The following is a 27953-nucleotide window of genomic DNA, read 5'->3' as shown; positions in this document are numbered from 1 at the left end:
TTAGTGTCTTTGACCCACTCAGAGGAAATCTGTGTATGATGAGAGGTATGGTTATAGATGTTCACTTTGGACAACACTGATTGTAAAAAAGACTGTCTTTATTTAGTGTTTTTCGGCCTTGTAAAAAGTCGCATAACTGTAGTGTACATAAATATGTGTCAGCACATTTTCTTTTTAATTGAAGTACATGTCTCTTTTCATGCTGGCATTATGCTATTTTTATTGTTATGGTTTCTTAATACAGCTTGAGTTCAAGCGTGGAGAGACTTAACATTTATTAGCCTCAGAATTTATTTGGCTATCTTAGGTCTTCTGTGGTTCCAAATGAACTTAATTTCTTTTGCTATTTCTTTAAAGAATTGCTCTGGAAGTTTTATTGGAATAGATTTGTATCTACAGATTGCTTTCAGGAAGAAAGTCATTTTCACAATATTGATTCCTTAATCACAAGCAGTAAGGTTTCTCATGTTATAGTGCTTTTTTTTGTTTTTGTTTTTGTTATGGATATAATTCACATTGTTGATTATATTGCTAGGTATATTTTGAGATAATTATGAATGATGTTCTTGCTCCAACTTTTTTCTCAGAATGCTACTTATTCATTATTAAAACATAGGAATATTACCAACTATTCTCTGTTAATTTTGTATTCTGATACTTCTCTATGAGTATGTACAGCTCTATAATCTTTCCCATGAAACCTTTTGGGTGTCTTACACACACACACACACACACACACACACACACACACACACACACACACGCATACAACCACCCAATCTTATAATCTGCTGGCTAGGATAAGAGGATACTTTGACTTCTTCCTTTCTTATTTGAGATCTAATTATACATCTTCATTCTTACTATTCTGGCTATGACATCAAATAATATACTAAATAAGATCGGAGAAAAAAAGTAAGAAGAAAATTGAAAGCTCTTTATATTTCTTAATTTCACGCAAGTTCTTCATGCTTTGCCCCATCCAGTAAAATGTTGGTTATAAGTTTATTGTATAGCCTTTATTTTGTTGAGATATGTTATGTCAAAACTGAATTAACCTTCAGAATTTAGCACTGAGCTCTGTACTATGTAGACATTACTATTCTTCATCAACTGTTACATTGCCCCTAAGTTTGTTTTATTGCTGTGTCCATAGCCAGTTTCATTTATTTATGAATTTTTTATACGTATGATTATATGATATGAGGGGGTGGTAATATTTGAACATTTGTATCAGTATGGGGACACTGGCACATTTGTGTTATAGTATACCAGTACAGGTGAGTGGACAACCTCACACGTGATCCTTGCATACCCTGATTATTGCCTCTGAGTTCATACATGTTCCTGCCTATATTATGTAGAAGGCCTTTCTTCCTTGGTCCCTTCCATTCCCTTTGGATCGTTCACACACTTTCTGCCTCCTCTTTTGCAGATTTTTCCTGAGCCAAGAGGGGAAGGATTAGATAAAGAAATCATTTTTTGCTACTAAGCATTAAAAGAACTCTGTCCCTCTGTCTCTTTGTCCCTGCATATTGTTTGGCTCTAGGTGTCTTCATTTTTTCTCATCGGCTTCAGGTGGAAGTTTCTCTGGTAATAACTGCTCTGAGTAAAGCACATATCTATGATTGTAGCATACTATACTGCCAGTAGGACTAATTTTATTTCTAATTTCCTTTTATATAAAGGTAGTATTTGGTTATACCTTAGGTCCCTGAACTAGATTAGATGTCTAGTCTCAGGATGTGGGACACAAAAACTCTTTCAGATATAAGATCAATCTTATAGAGTAGAACATAAAAGTCAAGTAGGATATTGGTTGGTTACACCTATTATTTTTTATTTATTTATTTATTTTATATAACCAAGTCCATTTAAATGAAAACAAACATTTATAGACAATATTTGGGAATTTGGGCGTCGTTCTTTCCAAACTACTTCCTGCTGGTAAGGGGCGCTGTCATGGGGGATTTGAAGAAGATGCAGAAATTCTGGCTGTAGTCTGTAAGGCTGCTTTGTCCAGCTGTTTTGAATGTATGATCACCTGGTATTCTGTTTCAGGCAGTCTGCCTTGATCAAACCACATTAGTCTGGAAGGAATCCACTGCTTTTTATTTTCTGTAGAAACAAAAATAGAAATCCTTTTCCCCAGTAACTTGTCCTTCAACTTAAATTTTGGAGTCAACACATTTTTTTTTTTTTTACTTAATCTATTATTTTACATGTCGATCCCTGTTCCCTCTCCCTCCTTCCCTCCCTTCCTCCTTACCACATTCCCTCATTCCTTCCCTTTTACCCTCTCTGCCCTCTCACATGCACTATAACCACCCTCCCCTCCCAACCCCCATCCCAATTCCCTATGTAGGGGAATGCCATCCAGTTGGGGTCCTGTAGATCTGACAGGTCATGTGAAGTAAGGACTAGTGCTTCTCTCCTGTCTCTAGATTAAGGCAGTTATCCCTCCATGGGGGATGTGTTAGCAAGGTCCTTTTGTGCACCAGGGATACATCCTGGCTCCACTGTCTGAGGTCCCATAGACTGCTCAGTCCTTCTGGCTGAGACCCATATTCAGGGGGGCCTGAGTCAGTCCCATGCTGCCTTCCCAGCTATTAGTCTGGTGGCCCTTTAGCACCTCCTTGTTCAGGTCAGCTGTCTCTATGTGTTTCTAAAGCCTGGTCTTGTCCTCTCCATCTCCATCTGGGTTCTACTTCAACTCAGTGTTTATGTATGGGTGTTTGCTCCTCTTTCCATCACGCATTAGTTGAGGGCTCCATTGGAAAGTTAGTTGTTGATCTCACTCTCTGGGAAGGGCATTTATGGTAGCCTTTCCACGGAAGCTCAAATTGTTAGTTGGCAGCAATCTTGTAGTTCTCTAGATATTTCTTTGTGTTCAATTCTATCTTCAAACCAATATTGGCTCCCTCTTTTATATTCTCTCTCTTTCCTGTCTTCTATTCCTAACCAGGCTAAATCTTCCTGGTCGCACATGATTTCCTTTCCCCCCCTGTTTTCTCCTACTTCTCTCTCCATTCGCTGCCCCCCCCCCACTTACCCTGTGTTCTGGGGACTTGTCCCTTCCAGGTTCTGTGAGGGACTTTATATGAATCTCTCAGAATACACCTTGTATCCTAGTTCCTCTGGTGGTGTGAATTGTATGCTGGTGATCCTTTGATCTAGATCTAAAATCTGTATGAGTGAGTACATACTGTGTTACTCTTTTTGAGACGGGGTTACCTCATTCAGGATGGTTTCTTCAACTGCAATCCGCTTGCCTGAGAATTTCAAGATACCATTATTTTTTTTCTGCAGAGTAGTATTCCAATGTGTAGATGTGCCACATCTTCATTAACCATTCTTCAATTAAGGGGCATCTAGGTTGCTTCCAGGTGCTTGCTATTACAAATAAGGCTGGTATGAACATAGTTGAACAGATGTCTTTGTTGCATGGATGTGGATCCTTTGGGTATATGCCTAAGAGGTAGATTGCCTGGTCCTGTGGTAAACTAATTCCCATTTTCCTGAGGATCCAACACAATGTTCTCCAAAATGGCTGTATGAGTTTGCACTCCCACCAGCAGTGGAGGAGTGTTCCCCTTTCTCCACATGTTCTCCAACATGAGTCATCATTGGTGTTTCTAACTTTAGCCATTCTGGTGGGAGTAAGATGGTATCTCAAATTTGTTTTGTTTTGCATTTCCTTGATAGCTAAGGATGTGGAGCATTTTCTTAAGTGTCTTTCAGCCTTTTTGATTTCCTCTATTGAGAATTTTTTCTTCAGTTCTCTATCCCATTTTAATAGGGTTATTTGGTGTTTTGTTGACTAGTTTCTTGAGTTCCTTGTATATTTTGGAGATCAGCCCTTTGTCAGTTATTGGATTGGTGAAAATCTTTTCCCAGTCTGTGGGCTGCCATTTGGTCTTGTCGACTGTGCCCTTTACCTTACAAAAGCTTCTATGTTTGAAGAGGTCCCATTTATTCATTGTTTCTCTCAGTGTCTGTGACCCTGGAGTTATGTTTAGAAAGCAGTCTCCTATACCAATTTGTTCAAGGGTACCTCCTACTGTCTCTTCTAAGAGGGTCAATGTGGCTGGATTGATGTTGAGGTCTTTGATCCATTTGGACTTGAGTTTTGTGCATGGCGACAGACATGGGTCTATCTGCAGTCTTCTACACACACTCATCCACTTGGTCCAGCACCATTTGATGAAGCTGCTGTCCTTGCCCCATTGTATAATTGTAGCTTTTTTTGTCCAAAATCAGGTGTTCATAGGTCTGTGGGTTAATTTCAGGATTTTCGATTCGATTCCATTGGTCTACCTGTCAATTTTTATGCCAATACCAGGCTATTTTCAGAACTATAGCTCTGTAGTAGAGCTTATAGTCAGGAATGGTGATGCCTCCTGAAGATCTTTCATTGTATAGCATTGTTTTGGATATCCTGGGTCTTTTGTTTTTCCATATAAAGTTGATTATTATCCTTTCAAGGTCAGTGAAGAATTGTGGTGGGATTTTAATGGGGATTGCATTGAATCTGTAGATTACTTTTGGCAAGATTGCTATCTTTACTATGGTTATCCTACCAATCCAAGAGCATGGAAGTCTCTGCATTTTCTGGTATCTTCTTTAATTTCTTTCTTTAGAGACACAAAGTTCTTGTTATATAGGTCTTTTACTTATTTGGTAAGCATCACTCCAAGATACTTTATGTTGGTTGTGGCTATTGTAAAGGGTGACATTTCTCCAATATCATTCTCTGTCTTTTTGTCATCTGAAAAAAGTAGGGCTCCTAATTTTTTTGAGTTTATCTTATATCCTGCTAGGTTGCTGAAGGTGTTTATCAGCTGTAGGAGTTCCCTCATAGAGTTTATTGGGTCATTTATGTAAACTATCATATAATGTGCAAATAGAGACAGTTTGACTTCTTCCTTTCCAATTTGATCCTTTTCAACTTCTATGTGTTCAATGCATTGTGTAAATGTCCTCAACAATAGGGCATTTCTATCCGCTTTTGGAGAGCCACCAATAGTATTGGCAATAGTCTTCAGTTTTCTGGGTTTTTTATGGGACCCTTTTTTCCAAGTCTTTGATTAAAATGTAACCCATTCCTGGTATTGAAATCTTCATTTGATGAAAAGAGATGTAGAATTGTGGCTTTTCTTTGACTATTTTAACACACCTTGCTACAGTAAGATGCACTGCCCTTCATTAAAAATTATCTAATTGCATGAACATCTGCTTTGGAAAACATTAGTTTTGCATAAGTCAATGATATTCAATAGAAACATTTTTTGCATATTTTATATTCAAGAAAACAAGTGATCATTTCTTATTTCTTTGATACACATCAGGAAGTGAAACTCTTTTGTTGCCTTGCAAACAAACAGTCATAATTTCATACTATTTTATGAGTATCTTCAGCTATTCTGTGAGTATATTAATTGCTGAGTATGTAGCAACATTTTTTAATGTTCATAAAATGATTGCATTGTTGATGATACACCTAGCTTAAAGGACATTTCAGCAGACAATAAACCTCATTATTCTCTTCTCTTCCCAACAAAAATAATGCTTTCTTATTCTCATTATACATATGATTTAATCTATACAAAGTGTTAAAGAGTATGACTTCTTTCTTGACATGCAAACTATTACATTTTTAGTTTAACAAACTACAAGTTCACTTTTTGAGGCAGGTAATATTTCGATCAAAACTTTACAAGTCTGTTTTTACTCACATTCATAAAAATTTTTAATGATGAAAGTTAATTTATAACTAGTGGTTTAACCTATTAAATTTCATGAGCTATAATAATTCCTTCTTCCAATATATAAAGACATACACAGGTCATGGCAATTCTAGAGTTTTCATATGTATCTATAGCTTAGATATAAGATTTCACTTAATGTACGCAAAACCAAGACTAGTACTACAGACTGTTTAAAAATTGATCCGTTTGCAGTTCTATAAAACAATGTCTTCTTCATATCCATGACTGTTTTGAAGTATGCTTGTTTCACATAATGGTATAAATAAGTATTACAAAAATAGTACTTATTTCTAGATTCCTATTTTATTTTAGATGCTGCAGATCAGTAGCTGGCATATCTCTCTTACAACTCTTTAATTTAATAAAGTATCAGGTCAAAAGTTAAAGAAACATGCTGCAGGTATTTTTAAAATAGAATAACATTAGTTTATAAAACTCACAAAGTTCAAACTAACATTCCGTATAATAAAATTTAATTATCTAGAATGCTATAGGGGGTATGAGAAATACTGGCTAATTATTATATTTCTTGGATAATATGAGTATTAGTCATTTGAAAATTCTTGAGGAATAATAAAATTACCTCAGCACTACACCCTGCTTAATAGTACTTTTCCAAAGAGAGGGGTCTTATGATTCTTCCGAGGTACTGCAAACATAATTACCACTAGACAGCATGCATGGGTTTTAGTAGGCTAAGAGAATTGAGGGGGGTAGACTTTCAAAGAAACAAGGCTTTACTGATCATAGTGGGTGTTGGTCATTGTGGGAGTTCAAGCTTGTGCAGCCATTTTGCAGATCAGTATGGCAGTTCCTCAGGATAATGGGTATCAGTCTAACACAGGACCTGGCAATCCACCTCTTAGACATATACCCAAATGATCCACATTCATGCATCAAAGACATGTGCTCAACTATGTTTACAACAGAATTATTTGTAATAGCAAGAACCTGGAATCAACCTAGATTCCCCTCAACTGAACAATGGATACAGAAGATGTGGCACATTTACACAATGGAATACTACTCTGCAGAAAAAAAAATAATGGAATCTTGAAATTCGCAGGCAAGTGAATGGAACTTGAAGAAACCATCCTGAATGAGGTAACCCAGTCACAAAAAGAGAAACATGGTATGTACTCGTTCATATATGGATTTTAGATCTAGAGCAAAGGATCACCATCCTATAAGTCACACCACCAGAGGAACTAGGATACAAGGTGTATTCTAGAAGATTCATAGAATGTCCCTCACAAAAGAGGGAACAGACAAGTCCCCCAGAGCACAGGGGAAGTGGAGGGGTAGTAAATGGAGAGAGAACTATGAGAAAGAGAAGGGGAGGAGAGGAAAGCATGTGCGACTAGGAAGATTGAGTCCAGGTAGGAATAGAAGACAGGAGAGAGAGAGAAAGAGAGAGAGAGAGAGAGAGAGAGAGAGAGAGAGAGAGCATAAAAGTGGGAGCCACTGTTGGTTTGAAGAGAAAACTGAACCTAAAGAAAGGTCTAGAGACCTACAAGACTGACTCCAACTTACAATTTGAGCAACCATGGAAAGGCTACCTTGAATGCCCTTCCCCGACAGTGAGATCAACGACTAACTTGTCCACCATCACGGAGCCCTCAACTAGTGCCTATTGGAGGCAGAGGCAGACACCCATAACTGCACACTGAGAAGGACTGGAATCGAGATGCAGAGAGAAAGGGCAAGGCCAGGTTGCAGAAACACATAGAGACAGCTGAGCTGAACAAGTAGAGCTAAAGGGGCCCCCCAGACTGATAGTTGGGAATACATCATGGGACTGAATAAGACCCCCTGAATATGGGTCTCAGCTAGAAGGACTGAGAATTCTAAGGGACCTCAGATGTTGGAACCAGGATGTATTCCTGGTGCACAAAAGGGACTTGTGGACACATCCCGCATTGGAGGAATGCTCCCTTGACCTAGAGACAAGACAGAAGTCCTAGTCTGTACTTCAAATGACTTGATAGATCTACATGACCCCACCTGGATGGCATAGCTGTACATGTGCTACATGTGGAATTGGAGTGGGGGGATGGTAGGAGAGGGTGGTCTAGGTGCATGTGAGGGGGAGAGAGGCTAATAGGGAGGAAGGAAGGGACGGAGGGAGGGAGAGAGAACTGGGATCGACATGCAAAATAAAAAAATAATAGTAATTAAAAAATAGTAATTAAAAAAAGAACTTAACATTGGATCTATGGGGAGAAGAGGACTTGAAAGAATTTCAGGGAGGGAAAGAATATCATCAAAACATACATAATTTTAAAAATTCTTTTAAATAATAAAAATACAATGAAAAACTTTTATGTTCTTTCTAAGAAAAAAAAAGTGATCGAATAGAAAGAACAACATCAACAACAAAACCCACAAACACCAAACTGTAACCAAATAAAAGCACACAAAAAGACAAAGAGTGTATTAATTCAGCTTTGGTAAGTGGTGATCTGGTAGAGTACTGGATTTAAAATATGATATTATGATTCTTAGGCTTTGCACGATGTCTGTTATATACCCCTTTCCAATCCTAATATTTTGAATATTCTATGTAATCCTTGTAGTTAATTGGGATAAAGGCTTTTAAATCTTATTGATTTTCTCAAAGAACCAACTCTTTGTTTCATTGATTATTTGTGTTCATAGATTTTTCTAATTTATATATTTGGTATACATATATGTATGTGCGCATATCTAGGCATATAAATCCACATTTATATGCAGTTAGTACTATTAACTTAGTACTTTCTTTATTGTGTCCTATATGTTTGTGTATGTTATGTATTCTTTTTCATCCAATTCTAGAAAGTCTTTCTTTTCCTTCTTCATTGGCTTTCTTTTCAAGTATAAGGAAATTCAATCTGAGAAAAATGAAGTAGCTTCAAATAAATTGTAATTGTTTTAAATTCCACAGATCAATGTCTATTTTTAGAAAAAAAATTACAATGATTTCTGAAAATTCACAATGTACCTTCATAGTCTTCAATATAGAAAAATCATATTAAATAAAAATTTTATCTAAAGATTTAAGTGTCAACTACACACCACAGCATGCTCCATGTCCAGCAGTGTTTTGCCCACATAAAATAGACTTCATTTATGCCTGTGTGTCTGTTTATTATGTACTGTGTGTTTGTTTCATTTTCATTTAGCTTATTTGTTTTGAAATTTTTGTGAGAGAGAACATGAAATTAGGTAGACAGAGAAGCAGTGAAAATTTGAGAAGAGTTAAGGAGGGGAAAGAGTATGATCAAAATATATTGCCTGAAAAATAAATAAAAATAATTCATTGTAAAATACTTATTAGGAGCATGTAAAAATCCGCCTCTGAAGCATAATCTCCAAATACCTTCAAACACTCAAATACATTCCAGATGTATATGTGATAATAATAATAACAATAAATCCCTTGCTGGTAACCAATAGTGATTTAACCCTTTAGACAGTAGTAAAGTATTCCATTGTTTTTCACAATTTGGAATTTGTATATTGACATGGTTCTTATACATGGAAGTCATATTGTTTAATAAAATAATAAAAAAGCAGCGAAGAAAAAGAAATTCTCTTTAATTAATTACTTAACTTTAAGATGGTTCTAGCATGTTTATTTCTCCAATAGAAAACCTTTTTATCCTTTTGTTCAATGAGCTGGCAAATGCAGAAATGCAAAAAGCCTAAGATAAGGAGAATACATAATGATCAAGTGATAAGTCCTAAAGAAGATATCCATACCACAACATCATCTATAAAGACCTGAGGACAAAAAAAGTAGAGAATGCCAGCAGAAGATGTTGGGTTCTTCTTTACCTTGACCAGACATCTGAATCCAGATATCCAACACTACTCACAAATATGAGAACAATTTATAAATTCTCTGCAAATGAAAAAAACGTACGACATGTAAATAAACACATACTTGATAGTTCATTAAATATGGCAAAAATTAAGGTACTTGGGAATGGAAACTAAGTTAAGGAATTGCTTTCCTCCAATAGATTGTTTTATGGGCATGTCTTTAGGGTATTTTCTTGATTGGTGTTGATGTGTCTCGACATCATGTCTGCAGCCCTTTTTTTTCCCCCTATGGTTGATAGGCTGTGTGCCCTCCACTTGTTTGCAAATTCCTATCTCTACATCTTACTTATTTACTTCTATGTTCAAAGGCTCATCAGGTATATTACAAACAGATTTAAAACACAATTCACTCATTACATTTTAGTTTCCTAGTTGTTTAGAATGTTACTTTTTCAATTCTATAGCCACCAATCACCACACATAACATTCTGTGTTTATTACATTTAGTGACGGTTTGCTTTCTAAGCTAATACATAAATACTTAGTATATTCAAAGCTGCAAGATAATTCCTCCAAGGTAAATAACCTTGTTTCCAAAAACCATTACTGGGTTTGGTACAGACAAATTAGCACACATCACAGAATATTAACAACATACCAAACTCTGAGTACAAAATTATTTCAATCATGTTTGAGAAAATTAATATTAAAACAAACCAGTAGAGATTGGAATATTGCTCAATCAGTTAAGTCTTGTACCATAAATGTGATGTTTTGAGTACAATGCAGAGAAGCCACATAAAATCTCAAACCAATATTGGCTCCCTCTTTTATGTTCTCTCTCTCTCTCTCTCTCTCTCTCTCTCTCTCTCTCTCTCTCTGTCTGTCTTTCTCTGTCTGTCTGTCTGTCTGTCTCTCTCCTGTCTTCTATTCCTATCCGGACTCAATCTTCCTAGTTGCATGTGTTTTCCTCTACTCCCCCTCTCTTTCTCCAACTTCTCTCTCCATTCACTGCCCCCCCCACTCCCCTTATGCTCCGGGGGACTTGTCCCTTCCCTGTTCTGTGAGGGACATTATATGAATCTCTTAGAATACACCTTATATCCTAGTTCCTCTGGTGGTTTGATTATAGGCTGGTGATCCTTTGATCTAGGTCTAAAATCCATATATGAGTACATACTACGTTCTTCTTTTTGTGACTGTGTTACCTTAATTAGGATGGTTTCTTCAAGTGCCATCCACTTGCCTGGGAATTTCAAGATACCATTGTCTTTATGAGAGACTGCCTCACCAAAAACATAGACAAAACTTGAGTGAGAGCTGATTTAGTTTTCTAGTCTCCTTACAAATATCTTCACAAACCAAATATATTCACACACATCGATGTAGGCACACATACAAAATAATACATGCAGTAATTGTAATATTTGGTGGATTTGCATGTCAAGCACTTCATTTAATAGTTTGAAAGATATAACAAATGTAAAATACAACCTAGAAATTGGTAAAATTATTTACTAGGGATTTTGTTGTACAAAGTATGACTTCTTATTCTCTGAAAACTCAGAACATTGCAGGGGGCAGAAGTTTGCTTTTAGATCTATGTTTGGTAGACTTGCAAATACTTTCTGTCCAGAGGAATATATCATCTGTCAGGTTTATTATTCTGTAAAGAATAAATGCACATCTGCTGTTACACATAACACAACTGTTTTAGCATGACAAATTTCTTGAATATCTCTCTTAGATGATTTATTTACATCTTCCCCCAAACTTAAATTGACCTTAACATCTTATCTTTCTCTCATTCACTAATGTGAAAAATATAGTCATTGGTATGTTTACCTTATATTATACAAAAAGCATATTCATGTTTGAAAACTTAGATCATTTTCTGAAGCCTGCTGTGTAACAGGTTTTAAGATGCTCCTTTAAGGTTTTGTGTGGTATGTTGTAGTAATTATGTAGTTGAAATTTGAAAAGGAACTGCTTTCATTTGTAATATTGTCACAGAGTATTCTTGCTCATTTTTGCCATCCTTATGAATAATTTTTTAAAAGTATTTTCTTTGAAACTTTCAATATATATATATATATATCATGTCTTGATCATTTCCAAATATATTCTGCCAGAGTACTTTCCATTCCAAGGTGTTGTTTATCAGAGAAGTAAAACTTAGAAATTTGAGTCTACATGACCCATCAAAGATCATGCTTTGCATTAAGGTTCTTATTTAATGTTGCACATTATACTAATTCTTAGCAATTACAATATAATTAAGAGAGGATATTTTGATTTACTTAAGATCCTTCTTTATTCTGTTTATTCAGTTCCCCCATTTCAAAACCTGTAAATCACTAACTTTACATTACCCACACTCTTTAACTGTTTATATTCTTGGACTCGTACCGTGTATATATTCTATTGATTACATTATTTGACTTGGTTAAATTCATTTATGATTCATCCATATCTTTCCTTGATTTGAAATTTTATTCAATTTTACCATACTAATAATACATTGTCTTGATGCATCATAGTTTTATTATATGTTGACACTAAGTCACATTACTAATCAGGGTAAATATGAAAATTACTGAAAATATACAGTAAAGTTGTTTAGATAAACACATTTCTGAATTATTTGGGTGAATATACAGGAGTATTACTGCTGAGTTGTGTAGTTTGAGTTAGCTCAATTTTATAACATAGTGTCAAATATTTAAATTGTCTGCACTTTATCATTCATACTAAGAAGTATGGAGAGCTACTTTTTTTTTTTTTTTTTTTTTTAACCACCACGCCATCATTTAGTGCCTTAAATATTCACAAATCAGCCTTTCCCTAGATGTTTAGTGTATTTCATTTGCTTTTCCCTTGCATTTCCTAAATGGTATAGTGTGGGTCTTTACTCTCCTATGCTTATCTAATATATCCATGTGTTCTTGATACCTTTCAATACTTTCTGTCCAATTTTAAGTTTAGTTATTTTTTTTTTGGTATACACTTAATTTTCTTTTAATTTTAGATGAAAGTCCCGATGTTAAAGTATTTTCCCAATGCTTTCTTCTAGTCTGTTTCTTGTATCCCCATTCTTTTAACATGTTATTTCACTGAACACGTGCATTCCATTTTAATTAGGTCAGCTTGTCAACTATGTATTTTTAGAATTTTACTTTATACCTAAGAATTTGTCATCATATCCAATGCTATCCATATTTTCCTATTTTGCTCTCTAGATTGACTATAGATTTGCATTCTACATTTAAGCTTATAATTTTTTGAATTAGTTCTGCAAAAGTTATAAGGTCTGAACCTAGATAAGTTTTTATTTTATTGAAAATAGAAGTAACTATAATAACTATTTCCTTTTATCTTTCTTACCTAAATTGGTTTCAAAGTTCTTGACTAGATTGTCAGTTGAATTTTTGCCACTGCCTAGTTATTTAACTTTAACATGAACATTTAACTTTATCATTAAATGAGAAGAGTTAAAAGAAAAGCTGTCCAAAATGTTATCATCCTGAAATCTCAGTGCTTTGCAGGCTTAGGCTTGAGAACCATAGGTGTGGGAAGTTTGGCCTACAGAGAGATATGCTGTCTCAAAATCAACCAACAAAGAGAAAACAAATGACAATAAATAAACTCTCATACAATGATAAAAGAAGAGCTAAAATAATGAAAAAAAACCTATGCAATTAGATTAGGACTACAAAGAACATCATAATCGTTCTTACAGATAAATTATTAATTGCTTCTTCTATTTTGCTTCCATAAAGTCATTTTGTCATGAAAATAATAAGGAATTATTTAAAGTATTCTTTAAATTAAGAACAATGTCCACAACTACAGGCATTTGTGTGGAATGTGAATAACTCTTTACATTCATGACAAGGAAAAGTAATCAGGAAAAAATAAATTATGTGAAGTTATATGTTTTGACATTAAAATGCAATTTAAATGTTAAAGTCAATAGATTTTTCATTATGTCATTTTCTTTATTATTATTATTATCTCCTATCAGACCTACAATTGTTAAATCCTCACATGATAGTTTAGAACATTTTCATAAATTTTTCTAAAGTCTTATTTTTATACTAATATATGCAAATATTCAGGAAAACAATAATCTATATATAGTAAGGTAGTTATAAAATTAAATTTATCATTTTTAAGTATGCAGAGAACAATGAATTGGAAATAAAATTCTTATAGAAGCATGAAATATAACAGGTTGCCAAAGAAATCCTAAACATAAAGAACATCCTTGGAGGTGTCACCAGAGCTGACTTAAATTTCTACCTCATATCCACTTTGATAAATCAGAATACTGCCAACATGCAAACGGACACATTGATATGCAATAGAATCAAGGACTTGGATTGAGTCTAATGAACTTATCCATCATATTTTCGATGAGGAGACCAAAAACACATAGCAGAAGAAATAACACATCTCTAAAGTGGAGTTGAAAAAATTGGACATCTACATGTCCAATAGCAAAGATGAATCTTGTCATCATGCAAAGCAACCAAAGGACCAAAGATGGAGATAAGATAGCTGAAATTCTGCATGTACTTAACAAAATTAGCAGGGGCGAAACTTCAGCATGCATGGAAATTTACAGATTTTTCTAAATGGAACATTTATAATTAGAAGTAATATGGAAATTTTGTTTAGCTAATTTAAGTTTGTATTAAGTATGTTCTGTTTTATACCAAATACATGACTCTATTAACTTTTTTGTTTGTTTGTTTGTTTTTGGGTGGGCAGGGGGCTTTGATTTTAGATAGATTTTGTCCGTGAAGTTATAAGGTTATGTGTGTTTTTACAAATACATCTACTGCAGAAAAACTAGGTAAGCAAGCAGTGAAAATGACATTAGAAAAAACTAAAAAGAAAGCCAAACAGATGTTGTAAATATTCAGCTGTGTGGTGAAACTGTAAACAAACATCTGGATGAATAAACATATGTGTTTTTTAATGGATGAGGCCGGGGATTTTTGAAGTAGTATTGTTACATAGAATGATGTGATAACCTTAGCAACATGGCAATTTTACCTCCTTTTAGAATAATGAAGTGAAATTTGTTCAAAGATGTACTGTTTTGTACATTTAACCCTGTCAATTCAACCAATTTTATGCTAAATGACAAATTACTTTCTTTTTTTAAATGTTATTTCACATAAGGCACTCTTTGCTTAGTCCTTAGAGGAATAATTAAATTTTAAATTCTGTATTTTTAAAATTAAATATGCCAGTTTTTAAGCTGCAAAAATGATGGTGACTTCTTGTCTTAAAATGTAACCAAATTATTGTTTATACATACAACTATGTAAAAAACATCTTAAACTTCTTCTATATGTTTTCCTTTTTTATTTAAATTTAAAAGGAGGTTTTATTACATGTCAATCCCAATTCCTCACCCTCTCATTCTCCCCTATCACCCAAACCAAACCCCAGTCCATCCCCTTTCTGCTCCCCAGGGATGGTGAAGCCATTCATGGGGAGTCTTTAAAGTTTGTTATATCATTTGGGGCAGGGCCTAGGCCCACCTCCATGTGTCTAGGCTGAGAAAGTATCCCTCTACATGGGAAGGGCTCCCAAAGTCCATTTGTAGAGGCCCCATAGACTGTGTAGTCCTGCTAACTAGCACCCACATTGAAGGATTTTGGGTTGATTCTATGCTGGCTTCCCAGCTATCAAACTGGGGTACATGAGCTCCACCTTATTCAGGTCAGCTGTCTCTGTGGGTTTCTCCAGCCTGGTTTTGATCCCTTTGTTCATTACTCCTCCCTCTCTGTAACTGGATTCCAAGAGTTCTGCTAGTGTTTAACTGTGGGTGTCTGCTTCTGCTTCCATCAGCTACAATCTTGACATATATTGTTACTTTTATTTTGTTTTGATTCTGTTTGTTGTGGGTACAAAGTCTTTTTTTTTTTTTTTTTTTGAAAATTTTACTAGCCTGGATATAATGCATCCCAGAATATCTTAAATCTCATGGTAATCTTTCTGTTTAGATGTTTAGATCCCAATTACTGAGACTGCAAGTGTGAGCCAACATGGGCAACTTTATTTTGGTTATTGAATATAGTAAATAATTACAACAAAGTAACAACTTTTCACTCTTTGGCAATGCCTTTTACCTGAAATAAAATTTTCATGTTAACACATTCTAGATTTTGTGTCTTCAACTGTTTTTCTTTTTAAAATTATATTTAAATAGTAATTAAAAAGTGCTCAAATTCATTAAAATGCAATATTGTTTTATAATATTTGTTTATTTTTATGACCTAACACTTTAGAGTACTTAACAGAGTTTTGATACAAAACTCAACATATACACTTTCTCCCAATTACCTTAAATTGCTGGGGAACAGGCTTGCATGGTGAAGTGTATGCTGTACAAACATGAGGGTAGAATTCCATCAAAAGCAACCATACAAGAAGAGTGTACATGTGTGCATATTGTTCCAAACTGTAGAGACACAGACTAGAGAATATTTGGTACTTGCTGGTCAATATTTTAGCTAATATATGAGCTGCAAATCCAGATGGAGAGATTGTACAGTGAATACATGAACATACGTTTACACGCACAAGGATACACACACAGATATGCACACTCCATCACACAGACAAAATGAAATAAAAACATTAGTTTTAAATTTATCATTATTATAACACCAACACAAATAAATATACCACATGTGTCTGTGTGTGTATAATATCAGGTAAAACACTTTGTTTAGGAGATCTTGTTCCTTTTCCCTTCTATGGGTGTCCTTGTATGACTCTTTAGGGTCCTCCTTGAATCCTAGCTTCTCTGATGGTGTGAATTGTAGGCTGGGGATCTTTTGCTCTGTGTCTAAACATGTACATACCATGCTCCTTCTGGTGAATGGATTACCTCACTCAGGATGGTTTCTTCAAGTTCCATCTACTTGCTAGGTCCTGTGGTAGACTGATTCCCATTTTCCTGAGGATCCATCATACTGATATACAAAATGGATGTACAAGTTTGCACTCTCACCATTAGTAGAGGAGGGTTCCCCTCTCTGCACATCCTCTCCAGCATGAACTGTTATTGGTGTATCTTATTTTAGCCATTCTGATAAGATAAGGTAGTATCTCCAAGTGGCTATGATTTGCATTTCCCCAATGGCTAAGAATGTTGAACACATTCTTAAGTTACTTTCAGGCATTTTGGATTCCTCTATTGAGAATTCTCTATTCTGTTCTGTACCCCAAATTTTAACAGGGTTATTTGGTGTTTTGTTGACTAGTTTCTTGAGTTCTTTGCATATTTTGGAGATCAGCCCTCTGCCAGATATAGGGTTGGTGAAGATTTTTTTCCCAGTCTGTAGGCTGCCATTTGGTCTTGTCAACTTTGTCCTTTGCTTTACAAAAGCTTTTCAGTTTGAGGAGGTCCCATTTATTAATTGTGGATCTCAGTGTCTGTGCTATTGGAGTTATGTTCAGGAAGCAGTCTCCTGTACCAATTTGTTCAATGGTATCTCCCACGGTCTTTTCTAAGAGGTTCAGTGTGGCTGGATTTTTTTGAGGTCTTTGATCCATTTGGACTTGAGTTTTGTGCATGACAATAAGTCTATGTGCAGTCTTCTACACACCTTCATCCAATTGTGCCAGCACCATTTGTTGAAGATGTTTTCCTCCCCTCATTGTATACATTTAACTGTTTAATCAAAAATCAGGTGTTCGTAGGTGTTTGGGTTAATATCAAGATTCTCAATTCAATTCCATTTGTCTACCTGTCTATTTTTGTGCCAATAACAATAACTATAGCTTTATAGTAGACCTTGATGTCAGGGATGGTGATGCCTCCTGAAGTTCCTTTATTATACAGGATTGTTTTGGCTATCCTAGGTCTTTTGTTTTTCCTTATAAAGTTGATTATTATCCTTTCAAGGTCAGTGAAGAATTGTGGTGGGATTTTGATGGGGATTTCATTGAATCTATAGATTGCTTTTGACAAGATTGCCATTTTTACTGTTTATCCTACCAATCCAAGAGCATGAGAGATCTTTCCATTTTCTGGTATCTTCTTTAATTTCTTTCGTTAAAGTCACAAATTTTTTAAAGTTCTTGCTATAGAGGTCTTTCACTGGTTTGGTGTTACCCATATATATTTTATGTCGTTTCTTGTTTTTGTAAAGGGTGATTTTTTTCATAGCTCTTTTATCGACTGTATATAGTAGGGGAATTGATTTTTTTTTTTTTTTTTTTAGTTAATTTTTTATCCTGCTAATTTGCTGTAAGATTTCTCTGGTAGAGTTTTTTCAGGCCACTATGTAAACTATCATATCAACTGCAAATAGTGAAAATTTTACTTCTTCTTTTCCAATTTGTATTCTTTTGATCTCTTTTTGTTTTCTTATTGCTCTAGCTATAACTTCAAGTACAATATTGAAGAGATACAGAGAGAGTAGACAGCCTTGTCTTGATCCCAATTTTAGAGGAATCACATTAAGTTTCTCTACATTTAGTTTGATGTTGACAGTTGGGTTACTGTGTATTGCTTTTATTATGTTCAGGTAGGTTCCTGTTATCCTGATCTCTCCAAGACCTTTATCATGAAGGGGTATTGGATTTTCTTGGAGGATTTTTCAGCATCTAGTTAGATAATCATATGATTTTCCTTTTTCAGTTTTTTTTTTTTTTTTTTTTTTTTTTTTTTAACGTGGTGGATTACATATGTTGAACCATCCCTGCATCCCTGGGAAGATGTCCTGAGCCTATTGGGAGTAAGGGGTTGCAGTGACTTAAGAGTTAGGAAAAAGAGAATGGGAGATGAGGGGAGAGGAGAGCATGAGGGACCAGGAAGATTGAATCCAGGAACAAATAGATGTGAGTAAGAAAAGAGATACCATAATAGAGGGAGTCATTATAGTTTTGAAGACAGACCTGCTACAACAGAAATGTCCAAAGAATTACAAGGATGACCCCTAAGAATCTTAGCAGTAGTGGAAAGGCTACCTTAAATGTCCTTCTCTGATAATGAGATTGTTAAGTAACTGTTATGCTATCCTAGATCCCTCATCTAGTAGCTGATGAAACCAGAAGCAGACAACCATAGCTAAACACTGAGCCAAACTCCTGGAGTCTGTTTGTAGAGAGCAAGAATTAATGAGCAAAGGCATCAAGACTAGGCTGCAGAGACACACAGAGCCAGCTGACAGAACCAGACACACAATGGCAGCTCATGGAACCCATACAGTTATCTGGGAAACCACCATTGGACCAACCAAGACACCCTAAATATGCGTCTAAGATGGAGGGCCTGGGCAGTTTATGGAACTTCTGACAGTTGAACCAGGATGTGTCCCTGGTGCAAGAAAGGATTTTGTTAGCACATTCCCCATGGAGGAATTCTCCCTTAACCTACAGATAGGAGGAAGGACCTAGGTTCTACTCCAAATGACTTCATAGATTTTAATAGTCCCTCCTGGAAGGCTTTACCCTCCCTGTGGAGTGGCTGGGGAATGGTATGGGAAGGGGGATTGGGGAACATGGGTGGATGGGAAGATGGGAGGGAGAGGGAAAAGGGATTAATATGTAAAATAAGAAAAAGAATTTAAAAAAAAAGAAGTGCATGCTATACATATTTACACATGCACATGTACAGGGATAGAGAGTATTTACTTTTCATTATACATTGTCAGGACTTTTAGACTCTTTAAATATTTTGGTAATTATGTGAAAAACATGTCAATTAAATTACTTTCTCATAAAAATAAATAAATAAAATAAACATTTTGTTTAGTGTGTCCCAATCTAATATATACCTAAAAACAACACTCTGGAAGCCAAATATCTTCTCTTAGTCAAAGACTGTTAGCTTCCTATGTCTTTAGGGTTACAAATTTGCAAAATTAAAGCAACACATAATTGAAATTTTGCTTTCCCTCTATTGACAAAAGCCTTTTTTTTCATATAATATATTCTGAGAATACATTTTAAAGTATTTCATCTATTATACAACAATATAATTATACAACAAATATATCTGTAAGCATTATATTGTATCTAGAAATTGTAATTATTCTACAGAATTATTCAAATACGTAAGGGACTGTTAGATTCGTGAAAACACTTCAAGTATTTTATATAAGATGAGGGAACAGGAAGATTGAGTCTGGGGAAGATTAGAGGAGAGCAAGAAAAGAGATACTGTAATATAGGGAGCCATTATAGGTTTTAAGAGAAATCTGGAACTAGGGAAATATCCAGAAATCTACAAGGATGACCCTAAATAAGAATCTAAGCAATAGTGAAGAGGCTACCTTAAGTGCCTTTCCCCAATAATGAGATTGATGACTACAGTATATGCCATCCTAGAGCTTCCATCCAGTAGCTGATAGAAGCAGAAGCAGACAGCCACACTAAGTACTGAGGCAAACTCCTGGAATCCAGTTGCAGAGAGGAAGGAATGATGAAGAAAGGGCTCAAGACCAGGCTGAGGAAACTCACAGTAAGAGTTGAGCTCAACAAAAGGTAAAGGGGAGCTCATGGACCCCATACTGATAGCAGGGAAACCAGCATAGCACTAACCCAGACCTCCTGAATGTGGTGTCAGTTAGGAGGCCTGGACAGTCTATAGAGCCTCTGGTAGTAGAACAGCATTTACCCCTAGTATAAGAATGAACTTTGGGAGCCCATTCCACATAGAGGGGTACTCTCTCAGCCTAGACACACAGATGAGGACAAAGGCCCTGATCCAAATGATGTGACAGATTTTGAAGTTCCCTCATGAAATGCTTCACTCTACCTGGGGATCAGGAATGGGATGGGATAGGGGGTGGATCAGGGGCATGTGAGGAGATGAGGAGAGGGAACTGGGATTGACGTGTAAAACAAGATAGTTATTCACTTAAATTTAAAAATATATAGGAGGAAAATAATATGTAAATATCCATAGTGTATTTGAACCAATCCATAGTGACAGCTGAAGAATTACTATATTTGTTTGTAACCTGAAATATCATTCTGTAAATATATTTTCCATATTGGTTAATGAATAAAGCACTGTTGGCCAATAGGAAAGCAAAATAGGTGGGACTAGGAAACTAGGAGGAGAGAAGAAGTAGTATTGTAAGACCCTCAGAATGAGGAGTCTTCCAGGTTCGGTCGATACCCCAAGAACTCAATGTCCAGTCCAGTTGCTGCAAAACGCAAGAGGCTTTAATGAACAGTAAACGTTTGTGCAAATGGGCTCCTCCAGCACGCAGGCTAGGGAGAAGACCCCTCCCCTGGGTCCAGGTGTTTTTAAAGGCAACCCCACAAGCTTAGGGAGGGGGTGGGACCCTCTCTCCATTGAGTAGTGACCCTTGGAGCCCAAGGCCGGATGGTCTGCTATTAGGGTCAGCAGGCCTTAGGGCCTCAGGTGTGCTAATTAATCTTGTCTGGGCAAACCAGAGTTACAGCTATCTCTTGACCCTATTTACCACCTGTTGACTCACAGGAAAGGAGGGGCAGTATAAATTCTTCTTATCTCAGGGCCTTGTGAGAGGAAGCTAGCAAATTCCAAGGAACAGATATTGGTTTCTAGGTTAGTCCATCATTAACATTACTTTTTAGGTCTTTCAGTGTGGAGGAGTTTCATCATGGAGGACAGAGAGAGTGGAACACCAGCCTCTCTCTCTGGTAAGATATGACTATGTGGAAATACTTAGGTTAATATTTATGACAGAGCTAGCTGATAAGAAACAAGTAACTGGTCAACAGAATTATATCTAATAAAGCATCTCTGTGTGTTATTTGGGGCTGGCTTGGTGCTGGGACCAGACTGGCAGGAAAAAAACTTCTCATAACAGTATCCATTTTATTCTCAAAAAATAATATTTGGTTTAGTAAGGCTTTATCAGCCTGGAGGTTCAATTATATATAATAATAGCTTCATTAAGGGCTTAGCTATGTGACTAGCTTACGTAAATGCAATCTAAGTAAACACCACTATGTGCTTCTATAGCTTATACTCTCATACAACTATAATAACATAAAAGATGCTTCATTTTCAAGCTGTCAGTCTGTGGTCCATGAGCTCTCCCTTGTTCTATATGTTTATTCAGCATGGTCTTGACCCCTTTGCTCATCATTCCTTCCTTTCTGCAACTGGATTCCAGGAGCTTTCTATGTAGTTAGCTATGGGTCTCTGCTTTGGTTTCCATTGGCTACTGGATGAAGGCAGCTAGGAGGCTTGAACAGTATATGGGTCCCCTGGTAGTGGAACAGCATTTATACCTAGTATAGGAATGGACTTTGGGAGGCCACTTGCCATAGAGGGATACCCTCTCAGCCTAGACACATGGGGGAGGGTCTAGGCCCTGTCCCAAATGATGTGACAAAAGTTGATGATGCCCCGTGGAAGGCCTCACTTTTTCTATGGAGCAGAATAGAGATGGGATGGGGATTGGTGGGGGGGATGGAAGTATGGGAGGGGACAGAACTAGGATTGATATATAAAACAAGATTGATTCTAATTTAAATTTAAAAAAGGGAAAAAATGCTTCTTTGGTTCAATGATGTTCCAGGGGCTAGTGAAAAAGAAATAGCACATTATAACAGACCAAAACATTTGTTACATGACTTCAAATAGAGCTTTGGGAGAGTATTGCAGCAGCTCTGCATATTCACTTGTAAGAAAAATGTTTGTTATTGAATGCTTTTGAGTTTGGTAGGTGTACACTTAAATATAATTTTGCTTAGATTATCTAACAAATACATGATGGCTTGTGCAGTTCAAATAACTTTACTAATTCATTGTTAAAATCCATAGTCTGTCTTTAATGCTTTGTTGTATAGAAAATGAAATAGTTATTTGCAGATGTTAATATAGACATTGTTTGTGCCATATCAGTTATTGTTCTGAAGCAATGTGTATCATAATAGTGGTAGATGAAGCACCTAAAGGTTTGTGTCCTGTGATTTCTCAGATGTTCAAGAAAAGAAATATCACTTCATGTATGTATGTATGTATGTATGGATATGTATATATAAAGAGTAAATATCTTAGTCTTGTTAATTTAATTTAAAATCCATACAGATCAAGTGAACTCTATCAATTCTTTAAAAGATAGGCTTCCGTCATGTATGGAATGTAAATTTTCCCATTTTTTTTTTGTTAATTATACTAAAAACACTGTACAACTAAGAAAAAAGGAGGCAAAAACTAGCTTAATCTCTACAATTTGAGAATTTGTGGTAAAGTGTCTAAGAGATATGAGTTTATAATTCTTTGCATGACATCAGGGAAATTCCAGTTTCCTCTGTTGAGAAATAGTAGTGGAGCAAATGGATTCATCCATCTTATTCTCCTAGAGAGTTCCAGATGAGGACACATATTTCTATCCTTACCTAATCAAATCAATTAAATTATGATTATATTAAAATCCATGCCCCTACATATTGAATACAGAAAGCTTACCTCATCTTTCACACAAGTTTATAAGAACTGGAAGAATGCATGATGCTTTTCCAGAGGACCAGAATTTGGTGTGAAGTTACCTCCCATCTCGCAATGCTAGCTAGCTTCAGGGGATATAACTTCCACTTTGGGACTCTGTAGGTACAAGAACTCATACAACTACTTGTAAGCAAATTGATGTGTGTACATGTAAACACACACACACACACACACACACACACACACATACACACACATTAAAGATAAAATGAATTATTAAAAAAAGAATTAATGAAGACCTAAAATTTTTTGAAATGTATACAAGTGTATTCCCTGTGTAAGCAATCCAAATTGGTTTAAGAATATGTTCAGCTATGTTTTCAGTGTTTTTTAGACTAAATATCTAAGTATTAATTGGATTAATGTCATGAAGCAAGAACAGAAAGGAATGAGGGTAAATATTATAAAAAGACTAAAATATAAAGACTTTGACAACTTGAAAATCTCAAAGGAATTTTTGTTGCATATATATAAATTTTTCATCATTAAAAATAAAGTGCATGTTTTGAACAATTATGGCAAGTACCCTTGTTATTACATACTGTGTGAAGTACCTGAAAGAACTACAACTAAAGTTTATTATCAAGAAGAAGCCACAGTGCTACTGAAATCACAGCCTTCTTGAATGTTAAGATAGGTAGTCTAAGTGCTGAATGTGTTTGAAAGACTTAAACTAGCAAAGAAATGGAGCCCAAATAATTGAAATGAAGGGCAGTCTGACCTGGAAAGCTAACCCAGACCATATCTGTTCCCTGGAATTTGCTAACCACCAGCAACATTCCCTCACAAGGCTCTAAAATAACAGGATACCAAAAATTCACACTGCCCCTCCTTTCAGTGAGTCAGCAGGTGGTAAATAGGGTCCTTTAGAAACAAAGTGATTGCTGCAACTCTGGTTTGCCCAGACAAGATTAATTAGCAGACCCTGAGGCCCTAAGGTCTGCTGACCCTAACAGTGAGACCATCTGGCCTCAAATGGTCAGGTACTCAATGGAAAGAGGGTCCCACCCCCTCCCTAAGCTTGTGATTGTTTCCTTTAAAAGTATCTGTGCACAGAGAATGGGGCTTCTCTCTAGCCTGTGTGCTGAGAGGGCCAGTTTGTGCAAATGTTTCTGTTCATTAAAGCCTCTTGTGTGTTGCATCAACTGGGCTGGACATTGAGTTCTTGGGGGAGCTGACTGAAATGGGGGACTCCTCATTCTGAGGGTCTTACAGGTTCACCATCTGTATGTGTTGTACTATGGTTGTTACGGTGTTTTTCTGAGATTCTTCCTGCCATCCTTATAGAAGATGGAAATTAGCTGTGCCCAAAATGACATTTCTTTTTAGAAGAGTTGAGTTTTCATGAATTGCATAGTTATGAACCAGAACAAAAAAAAAAAATTAAAAAAGTAAAACAATAGAAGAACAAAAAATCTCTTTCAAACCATCTCAACTGCCTCTAGGGTGAGATCACAGCATTGTGAAAAGACCAGTTTTCCCTATGGAGTCACACATGATATAGAACAAGCTTTAATCCATTTTACATTTAATATGGTGAATGTACTTTAGGTCAGGGTAGCACTAAAAATATTTGAATATGTGGCATGAAGATGCTGTTTTTTCTCATGATTGCTGTTCCACATACTAGCAAAAATCCCTGTAAAGTACAAAACAGTAAAGGATCTCCAAAAGAAGGTGGTAAAGACAATGAACATGTACTTGTGCATGTGTGTGCAAGTGTGTGTTACATCTTATAATATGATCTATTGGTTAATATATGCATGAAAATGTGCACATTTTACTTTTGATTTAGATTACATAATCCTGTGATAAGAAAGGAGGCTTTTCATTTCTAAGGGAATTAATGCAGCTTTTTTGTTTGTTTTTGTTTTGTGTGTGTGTGTGTGTGTGTGTGTGTGTGTGTGTGTGTTTGTGTGTGTGCATGTGTGTGTTTTGTTTAATTGCAAATGAGTGAATGGAACTTGTATTTATATAAAAGAATGGATAAAGTTAAGTTCCTGGAATCCAATTTGATATAATTACTAATAAAATTTAAGGTTTTGTGAAGCTTTTTGAATATTGTTCTCTTTTCCATTTCTGTTCCAATCATGCATCATTCCTGAAATTTATAGAACAGTTATGTGGCAACAGCTTCACTTTGCTTTGTGGACTTCATATCCCAGATCTCTGTGTGTATATGTACACATGGACATGGTTTAGTATATAGATATATAAATAAATTAATTAAATACAATGACTAATACTCTTATACCAATATAGATATATAGATGTGTGTGTGTGTTTACATTTGTAAGTAATTCAGATATGTATAAAATGTCATCTGAGATGGGACTGATTACTCAGTAGCCAAGTACTTTTGCTTTTCTTGAGGAAGATCTGGGTTCAGCTGCCAACACTCACAAGGCAGATTATAAACTTTATATTCAGGGAATATAATGGTCTATTCGGACTTCTGCAGATATCAAACACACATCTGGTACACATACATTCACATAGGAAAAATATTCATATTTTCAACATTGACCAATAAAGCATTTAGTTGCTTGGATTTAGTAATTATATTGCTATTTTGACAAAACTCCAAATACTTAGAATTTATAAGACATATATATCATGAAAATAATTGTATACCTTTGCATACCACTATGAATCACAATGATAATGAGATTTTTTTTTGTTTTGTTTTGTTTGTTTTGGTTTTCTTTTTCTCTGGAGATTAAAGGTGTATAATAATCATCTCCTGTTCTTGGTCATAGGATCTGATTATCTGATCCTCATTTTCATCCTTCCCAGATCAGATTCACAGCTGATTTTTTACTTGTGTTTTGTCACCAGGGCGACTCCATTTGCTTATTTTAGTGTCTTTTCATTTACAAACCCACTGTGCCTTGCATTCCCATTCCTCTCTTTTATCATTTTCTCCTTTCTCTTTCCTCTTTCTCTGCTTCTCATTTTATACTTTCTACTTTCTTTTTTCTTCATGCCATTGTCGTTTTTTATTTTTTCCCTTTTTTAAATTTAAATTTGAAACAAGCTTGTTTTACATGTCAATCCCAGTTCTCTCACCCTCCCATCCTCTCCAATTACACCCAACAAACCCCAGCCCATCCCCCTTTCTGCTCTCCAGAGAAGGTGAGGCCTTCCATTGTCTCCTTAAAGCTGTCTATACATCATAAATGTTATCTGGAATTAAAGAATAAATTTTACTCTATATGCTAAACTTACTTATGACTAGAAATATCTTGTCTTCCCAAAAGATTAAGTACAGATTAGATTCAGCAAATAGTTCTCCGAGCTTCTGTTATTTTTAAATTACTTGTCTTAATTATTTGAACCTTTGGACTATGGCCATACCTCCCTGAACCAGCCTGATCTTGTCTGATTATTTGATCCTTTGTTCCAACATAAACATTTATCTTAACTTTCTTGAGATTTCAAATTCTCTAGGATGTAGAGTAATCAAGACTCTAGAATTTGAGTTCTTATTATCAAGAGTATTCAAACCTGTAGTTTTAACTTTAAAACATAATCAGTGTTTACTATTGGGGAGGATCTTTCTGGATTATAAATGAGAAGAAACTTAATATTCATCTGGAATGAAATCATTAAAAACAGTCATTGTTCCTGTCTTTAATTAGACAATATATTCATCTTCTTATAAATATTTCACTACAATATAGAGATACGTTTTAAATATATATGAGAATTTCATGTGTATTTTGTTTTTTAATTTTATTTATTTATTTTATAAATAACTTCATTTAAATGAAAACAAACATTTATAGACAATACTTGGGAATTTGGGCATCGTTCCTTCCAAACTACTTCCTGCCCTTATGGTAAGGGGCACGGTCATGGGAGATTCTAAAAAGAGGCAGAAATCCTGGCTGTAGTCTGCAAGGCTGCTTTGTCGAGCTGTTTTGAATGTAGGATCACCTGGTACTCTGTTTCAGGCCGTCTGGCTTGATCAAATCACATTAGTCTGGAAGGAATCCACTGCTTTTCATTTTCTGTGGAAACAAAAATAGAAATTATTTTCTCCAGTCACTTGTCCTTGAACTTAAATTTTGGAGTCAAAGCATTTTTTTAAATTATTTAATTTATGATTGATTTTACAGGTCGATCCCAGTTCCCTCTCCATCCCTCCCTCACTCCCTCACTTTTACTCTCACTGCCCACTCACATGCACCATAACCACCCTCCCCTCCCATTCCCCCACCCCAATTCCATATGTAGGGGAATGCCATCCAGTTGTGGTCATGTAGATCTGACAGGTCATTTGATGTAGGGACTAGGGCTTCTCTCCTGTATCTGGGTTAAGGCAGTTATCCCTCCATGGGGGATGTGTTTGCAAGGTCCTTTTGTGCAGCAGGGATACATCCTGACTCCACCATCTGAGTACACTTAGACAGCTCAGCCCTTCTGGCTGAGACCCATATTTGGGGGGCCTGAGTCAGTCCCATGCTGGCTTCCCAGATATCAGGTAAGCTGTCTCTATGGGTTTCTACAGCCTGGTCTTATCCTCTCCATCTGCATCTGGGTTCTAGTTTGATTCAGTGTTTATGTATGGGTGTTTGCTTCTGTTTCCAACAGGTATTAGATGGGGGCTCCATGGATAACTTAGTTGTTGATCTCACTATCCTATCCGGGAAGGGCATTTATGGTAGCCTTTCCAAGGATGCTCAAATTTTTAGTTCCTGGCAGTCTTGTAGTTCTTTAGACCTTTCTATGTGTTCAATTTTATCTTCAAAACAATATTGGCTCCCTCTTTTATGTTCTCTCTCTCTCTCTCTCTCTCTCTCTCTCTCTCTTTCTCTCTCTCTCTCTCTCTCTCCTATCTTCTATTCCTACCCAGATTAAATCTTCCTAATTGCAAGTGTTGTCCATACCTC

This window comes from Phodopus roborovskii, unplaced genomic scaffold, assembly GCF_943737965.1.
Source record: "Phodopus roborovskii unplaced genomic scaffold, PHOROB, whole genome shotgun sequence".
NCBI classification, from domain to species: domain Eukaryota; kingdom Metazoa; phylum Chordata; class Mammalia; order Rodentia; family Cricetidae; genus Phodopus; species Phodopus roborovskii.
This window is presented reverse-complemented; position numbering follows the sequence as displayed.